Source organism: Mauremys reevesii, linkage group 21 (genome assembly GCF_016161935.1).
Source record: "Mauremys reevesii isolate NIE-2019 linkage group 21, ASM1616193v1, whole genome shotgun sequence".
Classification (NCBI taxonomy): Eukaryota; Metazoa; Chordata; order Testudines; family Geoemydidae; genus Mauremys; species Mauremys reevesii.
The window spans coordinates 7,663,423-7,675,868 of NC_052643.1; the positions used below are offsets into that span (position 1 = coordinate 7,663,423).

The 12,446-nt window shown below is 36.1% G+C and overlaps 1 protein-coding gene across 9 annotated transcripts in view; it reads right to left on the minus strand.

Annotated features, from left to right (window-relative positions):
* PRDM2 (PR/SET domain 2) overlaps positions 1 to 12,446 on the minus strand; it is a 126,453-nt gene that overhangs the window by 108,106 nt on the left and 5,901 nt on the right. Inside the window, exon 1 of one of the 9 annotated variants that reach the window (XM_039508703.1) lies at positions 2,409 to 2,468. The exons of the other annotated variants lie outside the window; for them this stretch is intronic. The gene's annotated coding sequence lies outside the window, so the exon portion shown is untranslated. Of the gene's footprint in view, positions 1 to 2,408; positions 2,469 to 12,446 lie in introns of those variants that run through there. 9 annotated transcript variants of the gene reach the window in all.

A 12,446-nucleotide genomic window follows, 5' to 3' on the forward strand; every position in this document is an offset into this window, starting at 1 on the left:
CAGGCAAACTGCACAGCTGCAGCCCAGGCGCTGGAGCTGCCATGCAGCGCAGGATGTGCCTTTGCAGTGTGGATGCAGCTGCAGCTCAGCGCTGGAAAGCCTCTCCCTATGTCTCCACTACAGGCTTTACAGTAACACAGCTGTACCACTGCAAGCTGCGCTGCTGTAAGGTCTCCCATGTAGCCACTCTATGCTGGCAAGAGAGAGCTCTCCTGCGGGCATATTTAAGCCACCCCCAACGAGTGGCAGTAGCTACGTTGGTGGGAGAGCATCTGCCACTAACATAGCACTATCCACATTGACACTTTTGTTGGTGAAAAGTATGTCAGCTGGGGGCTTTTTTTTCCACATCCCAACCAACACAGTTTTGCCAGCAAAAGTGCTAGTGGAAACAAATTCTTACTCAACACATGCAAATGTTCTCAGGATCAGGACCTAACTACATAATCAGATAAAATGACTCAGGGTGGATTTGATTTAAATCACTAATCAGGAAGATGCGATTTAATTATGGATTTCTACATAAAAGTGCATTCATGTTGGTTGTTCTAGCCTTAATACATATCCTTCACAACTCAGAGATAGGTGTACGTTTCATTTTTAAAAGGTACACACCATACATTTTTAAAGTGATTTATTTTGAAAACTTTTCAGATTAGTTTTACAGCTTTATCACAAAATGAATGATTGTTTGGTTATTTCATTTACCAAAGGTAATTGAAGCAGATATTTATGAAGTAATTGGGAGGTGAACCATCTCCAATTCAACAGGTTAATCATTAATATTTGGAGGATTTTCTTGCCATGCTGTATTAGGAGGAGAACATCACCAGACAGACCTTTACATTGTTTTATTTAACTAAAACAACGTTATGTATTCTGGATTTTTCACTTCAACAGCAAACATAATATTTTAACAAAGCATATGAATTTTTGAATTTAGTTAAACATTCAAGTTTTTTAAAATCAGATTTGTTTTTGTTAAAATTGTTTTTAACAAAAATAGTTAAATGAAATATTTTTTTTAAAAAAACCAAAATTAAATTGACTATGTCAGCCAGGTCAACATGAGAAACTTAAAATATTGGCTTCTGCAGCTAACTCAGTTGTCTTCTCCTTCATTTTCCTGTTTGTTCATAATCTGAAAAAGAAAAACAAGCTTTCCTGCTTTTTCAGGTCCCAAACGATTTCTCAATTTGGAATGAATTAGTCCAAAGGAAGAAAATATTCTTTCTACACCAGCAGAAGAAGCTACTGCTGTTAAAAGTGAAATTATCACTTCAACCGTCTCTGAATCCAAGTGCTTAAGTGACTTCCACCAGTTCACTGGTGTGACTTTCTTTAAAACATCATCATCAAACATATTTCTTGAATGGTTCTTATTCCCAAACTGGGTCTCTTTTATGGCCTGCTGCCATTATAGGTTTTCCCTTCTAGCGAGAGAATGGTATGGCAGATCTCAAATCAATGAAGCCTACGCTCAGAAAGACCTCAAAACTTCTGAATATGCTGCTCAAAGAGTTTCACTTTTGTTTCTACTGCCTGTCCCTCGCTTCTCACATTTATCTCCAGACGCCTTCTCCTTGTCCAGATCTATTCCACCCCCAACAATCTTCTATTCATTGAACTTTTTGAAACTTTCAACTTTTAGAGAGAGGTAAGGGATTGACTCCATGTACACAAATTTGCAGATAGACAACAGGGTTGAGGTCTGTTATTTCTCACCTCTATATATTTATTTATTTTAAAACATTTTTGCTGTTAACAAGCATATTATCTCTGGAGACACAAATTCACAGTTTGAGAACTGCAAAACTAAGCATCTCTGATGGTATCTTCAGACTGAGCACTGAGTCCCAGTGGATAGTTTAACCTAAATAATCTATACAGAAGCCCCTGGAACATCATAAGATTGGGTCCCTAATCCATGAACTATTGGAACTCATTTACAAAATTTACATTTCATTAATATATTGTCTCATACTATAGAATTAGAATTTATAAACCCTATTCCATGATGAGATATCTTTTAGCTATAATGCATCTTAATTAGAACTATCTTTAGATAAAATGCTTTTTGAGGAAAAAACAAAAAAAATCCAATTTAAATAAAAAAATTGGATTTTTTTAATAATTGATTTTTACCATGAAATTATTTTTATGCCATATATATGGTAAGTTTTGGACTAAATTCACAAATCATTACATAAATTAAAAAAAATAAAGGAAATCACATCACCCTTATTTATGATCATGAGACTCCTGACATACCAGATACAGAGAGATTAGCATAAACATACTAAAAGGAAATATTTAAAAATGTTCCACCACAACTGTGTTATTACTATGGAAAAAGCTCAAATCAACTGCTGTAACAGATTAGGAAGAGGTAAAATATTTTAGCTCACAGTGTTTTCATTTGTTGCGTTCAACAGTAACATACAGTTGTATCCACCAGGTAAGCTCGGTCAATAACCTAGATCAGAATATAATATTCAGACATTGGCTACACTACTGGAAATGAACAAAGTCTCGAAAGTGTCCATATCAATTATGGTCCTCTAAATCATGGCTGCATCTCAAACATTCTATTTCTGCTAATTCATGTTCATAACATTCATTTCCGATAATACTATTTCTAGATGCAAGAATACATAATCATTAACAAGTAGTAACATGATCAAATCGGAATTTGGAAGGACATCCAGATTCCTTTACAATAAACAGCTATAATGAAAGCAATACCGTTCACCACCTGGACAGTTTTCTGGACATTTAATGGCCATCTTAGTTAATTCTCCAGGCGGTTGTTAAATGACTTGCAAAGAAACCAAAAAATCGCAGATCCTTATAAAATATCTTTATTAATAAAAATAAAATTGCAACTTCCAAAAGGGGTTAAGAGTCACTTTCAAGTTTTAAAAACTCCGTATTACCCATCTGATGCTGCTGATCAGCAGATAGGATAACTGCAACAGGCCGATCAAATCAAGAAAACTTCAAATACATTGTAATTATGAAAGGCAAGGCTTATACAGGCCAGATATACGAATGATTCCAAGATTAAGGTTAAATTAATATTGTATTCATTACTGGTTAAGCTGTATGCTTGAAAAATATCTTAAATCGTTATATTTATTATAGGATAAACCTACAGTACCTGCTCAGTAGATTTCAGTCTTTCATCAAAAACAACTGATCAAACGTTGCTGGCAAACTGATACAATGCAAGCATTAAAAACTGGAAAATATTTAAGGAAGCCGTAACCTGATACCAACATCATAAATTCCTCAAACCAGAAGTGACATTCTATAACTTGTCCTTTGTTTAACATGTAATTCCTTAAATGTAACAGTCCATGTACTCTGATTAGCATTAAGCAATCACTGCAATGACTAGCAGAAGAAAGGGTGCTGCCAATACATAAAAATTAACATGGCAGAAACACAAGGCAGCATGGCTTAAGAATTAAATAATAATGCTCGCCTCCATCTAAAAACACAAGTAAAAGAAATAATTCAATACTGCAGAACAGCCTGCCTAGACATTAACTGTGAAATGTACAAACCTTTGGTATATTATATATTTGCCTTTGTTCACTAGATGGAAAAAAAACTCTCTCTACTAGTAACACACACGGATTATTTAACATTTCTTCTATCTCCATTACATGGCAAGATATTAACAACAGTGTAGCAGACAATCAGTGAACACATCTGTAATTGTCATATGCCCCTTCTCCAGCCACCTATCTTTAAATTAACAATTTTCACATTCTTTAGTAGCTGCAATTACAACTGCCCTCTGACTAAGAGGTATTATCTCTTCACTTTTCCCAGCAACATTGATAAAATAAATTAACTGCTGAAGACTACAGCAATCACTATTCTCACACTAGGTTACAGCAATATAACCCTATCTAATGCAGCCTGAGATTTTAAATCCACTGCACTACCAAGAGGAGCATACTACTGCCATAAAATGATACTGAGAGATCAAAGTGAACTGATTCATTACATGACTGCTTCCCAAATCATTCTGCTAAATAATCAGAGCAGTGTTAAATTACCATAAAATTACAGTGCATCAGAAACATATTTATTGTCAAACCATTACTGTGCAAAAAAGGCTTGACTATTTATTTTTCGACTGTATTGTCAATAAAAATTACTATGGTCCACCATTATTTTCCATTATGGCCATATGACTGAAATGTTCTCTCCACTAGATCTGGGAAGAATGTGTGACACCCCTTAATTTTTAAAAGCCACGTAAAAGGTGAATTGCAAAGAGAAACTTAGAATTGAGTTAAGGCTAGATTTAAGTGTTGAATGCCCCCAAACTCCCCATCAAACAATTCAGCACAAATTTCAAGGCTCAATTCAATACTGAGTTTCCCTCTGAAACATTCTCAGAAGCATCATTTAAACTTTACACTCCCAACCATATAGAATAAGAGGAAATAGAAAGACAGACTAGGATGTTTTGTTGGTTGACCTTAATGCTGGTTGTTTTTCCATCTTTAAATGGAGACCCTCTTACCACAAGGAACTTTTAGAAAACTAAACACAGGCTCAACTGTAAAAATGTGTAAGGAAGAAGGTGAAACACCCATGCCCAAACAATCATTTTCTTTTTAAAACATTGGGCTCATCAATGCAAAAGAAGATTGTGAAGTATGGTTAGACCAAATTTTTCTCTCAGTTACACCAGTATAAATTAATCAGTTGCGTTATTCTAGCTTTGCACTGGTTTCATTGAGATCAGAATTTGACCCACTATTTGGAAACTGCAAGGAAAATCAGCCTCTCCTCTCCTTCTACACTGGACATAACCATTTGTCCTTACCTTCAAGCCTCTTTAATTCTGTGCCTGTTCCCACCTCTTCTTTCATTTCTTCCTACATTCCCCTCCTACTTTCTATGTATCACCTCTAACTGCTCCCTTTAACTTTCACCCAGGCCACTCACAAAAGCTTGAAACAGCAACCTCTTTGCCAGTCGTTTGTGTTTTTAAGAGGATGTGAACATTTATTTTCTTTTAATATCACATCATTTACAGCACTAAGTAAAAAAAAAAGTAAAATCTGTTAAAACTACTATTCACAACTCCCACCCCAAAGAAGGGTAAAATCCTATAATGAGCATGATTTAATACAGGGCACAAAGGTGTTTTGCTTCCCAGACCCAAGACCAATCATGAATGCCAAGTATAAGGCTTTTTGCCCTCCCTTCTCCAAAGTGACAATTTCGCATACCACTGAAGTAACCAACCTGAACTGCAAGCTCTTCAAGGCAGAGACTGTTCTCTTGTGTGAACGATGCCTTGCAGACTGAGAAAGCTATCCACATGCAAAAATGAAATAATGATAATATGACTTAGTTGAGGAGTATCCTCAACAAGCAGTATCTGTTTTACAATTCAGGGGATTTCTGAACCAAGGAATAGTTAAGAAACTCCAGATGGAAGCTTAAGTTGCCTCAGTTGAGAAAATCCAACAAAATTGTTTTTAAATCTTTTTTTTTACTTAATTGTTACCTAGGCTTAGAGTTTTTTCCAATACACTATAAGATAGCTGCTTTATGAAGAAATTTATTTTTCAACTTCGTAGTTTTTCTTGTTTGTTTATTCTTAAAATGAGTAATATTGGCTAGGTTTGTATTTTCAATAAAACCTTATAAATGATGAAGAATGACGAGACTGCCCCAAAATTTGCAGTATTCTCAGATATTGTTTCACCTTTATTAGTTGCACATTAGGTATAATATTCTCTTCTTCCCACCCCCACAATGCTCTAATGCAGTGGTTCCCAAACTGGGGTTCGTGAAATGTTACAGGGGGTTCTTGGGAAAAAATTCCCTAATGGCGGACAGAGCTGTCCCTAGGGATCCCGGGCAGCATGGGGCCAGCAGCCTGGAGCCCCTGGACTTCCAAGGGCTAAGCAGATCAAAGCAAGCATATCTATCACACTGTGGAGATTTAAACTTCAAGACTACTTATAAGAAATGGAAAGGGAGGTGGATATTTTTTGTTGTTTTTTAAATTAAATAGGCAGCTAGTATTGTTTTTTAAATTATTATGAAGAACCAGTTTAAGCTTTGTTGTAATGTGCGTTGTTTGCCTGGACTGTTCAAGACCTGAATGCTTGTGTAGGAGGAACTCTGAGTTGGCTTCTTAAACACCTTCATGCTGTTTCACATCTGATACTCCTTCATGAAACAGGCTTATTCAAAGTGATACAAGCTACGAAAGTGAGATCTTGGAAGAGTGTTGCTATTTTCATAATGTATTAAAAATACTGTAATGATAAATAATAATAAATAGTGTGTAATAAGCATGTCATAAAACAAATTTTGTATTTCCAAGATCATTGCTTTTATAATTTATACTCAGGTAAAGGAGAAAATCCCTAGAAATATTCATTTTTAGGAGGGGGTTCGCGAGACTTGACATTTTAGTGAAAGGGGTTCATGGGTTGTTAAAGTTTGGGAACCACTGCTCTAATAGGAAGTCCAGTGGCATGGGCGGTTGTGCCAACATCTCACTCACTGTTGCTAAATTTAAAAAAGGGGGGGAAAAGTGGAGAATGTCGTAGAATATCATCAATTTTTCCTCAGTAGGAGCACTGCATCCCCTGCACAGAGAAGGCAGACTGAGGGCCCTGTATGTGGTTAAACATCAGAGGGAAAGTCTCCAATTAAGCAGTTTGAGCAAACAGGCCCTTTTTCTTCTGAGGGGGTGCATAATCTTTTATACAGTATGTTTCATATTGCATGCTTCTGTAGCAAAACACTGCAGTGCAAAGTTCTCAAAACTAAATACATGTCTAAAAACTAGAGTTCCAATTAGGGTTCTGGGTGGGTTTTGTTTGTTTGTTTGTGGGTTGTTGTTTTTGGGGGTGGGGGGTGGGGAGGGGAATTGCTTTATTTTTATTTTACACAATGCAAACTGACAAGTGGTATGAGAAAAGCACTGATCTCTAGCTCATTAACCCCAGAAATCCTTAAAATTATCTGGATAAAGAAGAACTGTTTCCACTAACCATTTCAAGGAAGGTATAAATATAACTATTGAATGAAGAGCTGGATAAATTAAACTAAAAAGACAGTTTCACTGTAAATTCTGTATCCTCTGCTGAAATGTTGTTTTATAATATTGTTCAGACTCATTCCTTCAGGGAATCACATTTTTATCCCTCCTACAGAAGCACTATACTTGAGGGCTATTTTTTCTCTCTCTCTCTGGTGGAGAATGCATCAGAGCCAAAATTATCACTGTTTATCTGTTCTGTGGTACCACCTGCAAAGTGCTAGGCACTTTTCAAACATGACACTATGATATTTCCCCCAAAGAGTTTACAATCTCAAAAGACAAGACAGAAGATGAGAGGAGAAAATCGATGCAACATACAGGCAAATCAGTCAGGATGCTTAGCACACGTCTAAGCTCATGTTCTGTTATATTTTTATGTATCTATTATATTTTACTTTTAAAATAAATATTAATTCTTTGTTATTGCCCATTTTGTCCAGGTACTTAGTTCATGGCTTTTTCTATTTGGGGTTTTTTAGCCTCTGCCCAAAAGTTTTTTTGGTTTTTGTTCTTTTCATATGTTCACTATCATCCTTCTGCCCCACTCCGATCATAAGCTTCTTCTAGATCAAAATATTTTCAATGATTTTATAAGTATTACTAATTGTTTTGCTTTATTTTCAGAAGTCCCTGTTTATGTTCTGCTTTAGATCTTATATTTCTAGTGTAATTGTAATTAAAAAGCCTATGATAGCAATAAGTCAGTCCCTAATTATTCCATTTTTTTCCTGACCATTCCCTCCTTGAGCTTCAGTCACTTCAGCTCCTCTACAAATTGCCAAATCCCCTTTAAACAAAACACACCAAAAGCCAACAGATGGTGATGTCAGTTGGATAGCTGCAGTAAAGAAATTATGGCCCCTGCTATTTGGCCCTCCTAGGGAGACATGCCCTTTTACAGGCACTCCCCAGGAACTAAAGGAGTGGGATGGGACTCTTACCTCACATATTGGTAGAGAGGAATTTGGTAAAAGGCCCTGGCTCCCAATTCTCACTCACCATGTGGGTGGGAGGAAGTTGGCTACAAGAATCCCTGCTACATTGTTCTTTACCAAAAACAAAACAGAATAAAACAAAAACCAGTAGGTTCTGAATTTAATGCACAAGCTTAAAAATAGTCTTCAGGCTTTTTATAAACAGATTTAAGTAAGTCTATTAAAAAAAAAAATACCCCCTGAGGTCCACCTGAAATACAAAGAAGTCCTGAATGAAAGGGTTTGCCAAGCATTTTCCAGGTAGCACTCTCACTAATACAGCAATCTTTGATTTTTTTTTAAACTAATTTAAAGCAAGTATTGCTGAGTAATAGTTGCTTCAAACCAAAACCTGGCACAAGATTCAATTCTACAAAATTACTAGGTCCCTTCACTAGTTACAAAATTGACTGGAAAATAAACAATTGTAAGTAAAACAAGAATTGCTGCATCTCATAACCTTGATTGGCGTTTCAGAAAAACCTGTTTAGAAACATTCAGTCTTAGTCAACAAGTTATGTTTATTTTGAGGAAGCTATGCATGACATTCTTAGTAGAGAAAGCACTGCACTAGCTCTGAAATAGACCACTGGCTTAATTTACAGACAAAATACCTTGGCCTTGTTCTGAATTGTACTTGCAAAGTTTATGATTAAAAGATATTTTGTACTAAAAGAGAAAAACACACCACAGATGGAATAAAATTAAGAAATAAACAAAAGTAATCCAGCAAAAAAACCTGTATTTGCAGACCATATTTTTATCTAGATTTTATAGTATTTTTAGCAAAAGTTCTAAGTTTAAACTAAATAAGGTAAATTCTGATTATATAAGCAATATTAATCATCTTTGTACATGTGGAAACTCTTTAAATTGGGGGTAGACATCTTTTTTTGGATTATAGATAGAAAAAACAGAAAAAGATTACTCCCATTTTAGACATTGAAAACTGGGTGCAGACGGTTTATACGACTTGCCCCAGCTCATACTAAAAATCAGTGACAGAAGATGAAAGAGAACTCAAGTCATACAGTGTGATTTTCCACCACTTGTGACCAGAAAAGCTGTTTGTTTTTTTTAATTATACCACAAAATTTTTAAATAAGAAAAAGGACAGTCCCATTTCCATTTTTATTCCTACTATTTAATATGAGGTATTTTTAACATACATAACAATTTTGAACAAATTCAGCAAAATAAGGCTTTTAAAAATATCTTAATTGATGTTAACCCTAAAAGGCTTTTTTAAATTCAGACCTTCAAAAAAAAAAATCGAAACAATGAGCATTGTCTGTGGGAGTTTAATTACAAAGACATTTTCAGTCATTCCGGACTGCCAGAACAAAAACAAAGTGAAGATGGGATGCAAAAGTCAATCAGTGATCCTACAGAAACCATAAGTAAGCACTGTTGCATCATTAACCCTGGGGGACCCCAACTAGCACCAGTATATTAAGTAATCAAGTGAATTGCTTTAACCTAAATAAATACTTTTAACAGATAACCATGCTAAGAAATCTTCAATGCAAAAATAAAACCTGAGTTCACCACATCCACACATCAAGCTCTCCACAACAACTAATTTCTTCCCATTGTAGACTAAGTAATAGGATAGTTACATAAGCAAGGATCTGAAAATTGAAAACAACAGACTACACCTCTACCTTGATATAACGCTGTCCTTGGTAGCCAAAAAAATCTTACCCCGTTATAGGTGAAACCATGTTATATTGAACTTGCTTTGATCCACCAGAATGCGCAGCTGCCCCCTAACCCCCCCCCCCCCCCCCCGAGCACTGCAAATTCGTGTTATATCGGGTGGCGTTATATCAAGGTAGCGGTGTAGTTGCACACATTTAAAGCTGTGTTAAAACTAGGGTTTGATTACTACCCAAACTAGGTAATCATGGGTTAAAGCTCCCCATTCTTCCTGACTACCTACCTGTGTGGCAATCTACAAACTAGGACACATTCAATACTCAGCCACAATAGAGAAAAATAAAACTGAAAAGAACTGAAGCAAAAAGCTAACGCTTACATGTTACAAATACAATGTTAACATTTTGTGCTCATCTAGTCTTTCATCAGAGGATCTCAAAAAAACCCTTTATAATCAGCAATTAATTCTCAGTACCCCTGAGATAAGTATTATGACCATTTTAGACAGGTAATCTCAGGCACAGAGAAATTCAGTGATTTGTCCCTGTGTCACACAGAAAAGTCAACAGAATGGGAACTGACTTCCGTAGTCCCAGCTCCCAATCCCTTACTCTAACCTCTAAACCATGTTTTCTAAATACCACAAAACAAAAAAACCCTAAAGACTATAACCCCCCTAAATAAATAAATAAATAACTAGATAAAAAGTTTCTTTGCTTCATGAAGCCCATTTTTGTTTTAAAGATACAATTCAAAAGAAATCTACAGGAACACAGTTAACTCAAAAATTACACTTCAGCCTGAAAAAACATGACTACCATTGTTGCAAGCAGCATTTAAGTGTAACTGACATATTAAAGAACAAATATGTTTCTTTTTCAGATATTTACATTATTGATTTTACAGCACATTATACATGATCAGTGTCACTCTTTCCTTTATATAGTTAATCAGTTCTCCCCCCCTTTAGCTTCTATGAGTCTTTCATATAGCAACAGAGAAAAAATTTAGCTAAAATATGATTTCCAAGCCACAAATTGGTATGGCAACTTTTTTTTTTTAAACTATTAAATTTTGAGTTGATGGCTGCCCTTTAAACAATCGAACAAAGACAGCATGAAATAAGAAGCAGTGCTGTAGGGATCTCCTAAGGTGCATCAAAAGCACACTTCAAAGCAGCCTCAAAAAAATCTGCTGTAGGTAGGGCACCCAAAATTGTGAGTACTGCATTGAAATAATAGGCACAATACAAATAATGTTTCAGAAGGAAACCTATTGATAATACCGTAGAATTGTTTGTTCATATACAAATATTTCCATGATGCGTATAAAGTCAGTATTTTGACTAGGACCTGTGACAGGTAAAATGATAACGTATATCTTAAACGTATCTCAAATATACTGATGCACAAGAATAAAAATGTTACTGGTACCTAAACCATTTAGTAAAGCTTGTGAAAACATGATCCAGAAGGGCACAATAGACAAGAGTGTTAAAATTGCACATCTGAAAGCATTAACTACAATAGCAATGCTAACTAAATAGAAAAAGATTTAAGTTAAATTTGAAGAAAAAATCTGATGTATAAATTTCAGCACCATGCATTTTTTTTTCCAGCTGAGTTTATATACCCCTGGAAAGGATATAGAGCAATCTTACTACACCTGTCAGCTACAATGTGCAGCCTGCACATTTCTGTCTGCAGTAGAAAGACACCTAGAAAAAGGCACAATATTTAATATTTTACATCTATATCATTCCTTCTCATCCCTAAGTGCTTAAGTACCTGCATATAGCACTGAAACGCAGCCATTTCTGCAGTGGAGATTTGACACTAATGGGCCTATCACAATCTGCACAACAGTGCTGGGGAAAGGAAGGTTGGGAAAAGAATCCAGAACACAATACTGCTCTTACACAGATTTCTATGAGATCTTCACTGTCCGTGAATTACACACTTGACTTCAAAGGAGAGGAGTGGGGACTAGGAGCATCAGCCCTTCATCAACCATTTCAAATCTGAACAGCCCAGGAAGTTATTGAGAGAAATTTAGATTCACTTTCATTTACTGCTGTATCTTTCACTTTCATCCCCTGCCTAAAAATGGCACAGAAAGCCAAAATAAAGGAGACTTGTCCATGTGTGTTTCTTTCACTCCAATGATGCATACATACATTGCGCACATGCAGAGTCATGTGTTACCTATTTTTTAACAATAAAAACTCACATATACAAGTTTTTAAAACAAAAGCCAGTGTTTCTATCTGGACAGTTCCTACTCCTGAAAAGGGAAGAACTGAGGGTGTCCAGTCCAACTCCTGAAAACCTGTAACCCTCAGCTAAACACACAAACAGCATCCCCTTCACATCTGCCCCCCTGGAAAGAGGCTTCTTGTTCTCAGAATCCCCACATCTGCGCAACTGTACATCTACAGTCCCGTTCCCAGGAACTTAAACCTTCGTCTCCCCAGTAACACATCCATCATAGAAAATCACGGGGAAGATAAAATAAGTGTGCTGTTTTACATATGAAAGTTGCCTACAATGTTGCTGAGCCTGAAGTTTTGGCAGTTATTGTAGACATGTGGCCAAAGACAGAAAGAGGGTTGCTTTATTCCTTGCATTCTAAGAGATCCCAGGGGACAGTGCTGACTCATCAGCCTGAAGCCTTTCATGCAGGGCATCACAGAGTTCTATCTTGTCATACCTACTATTCAG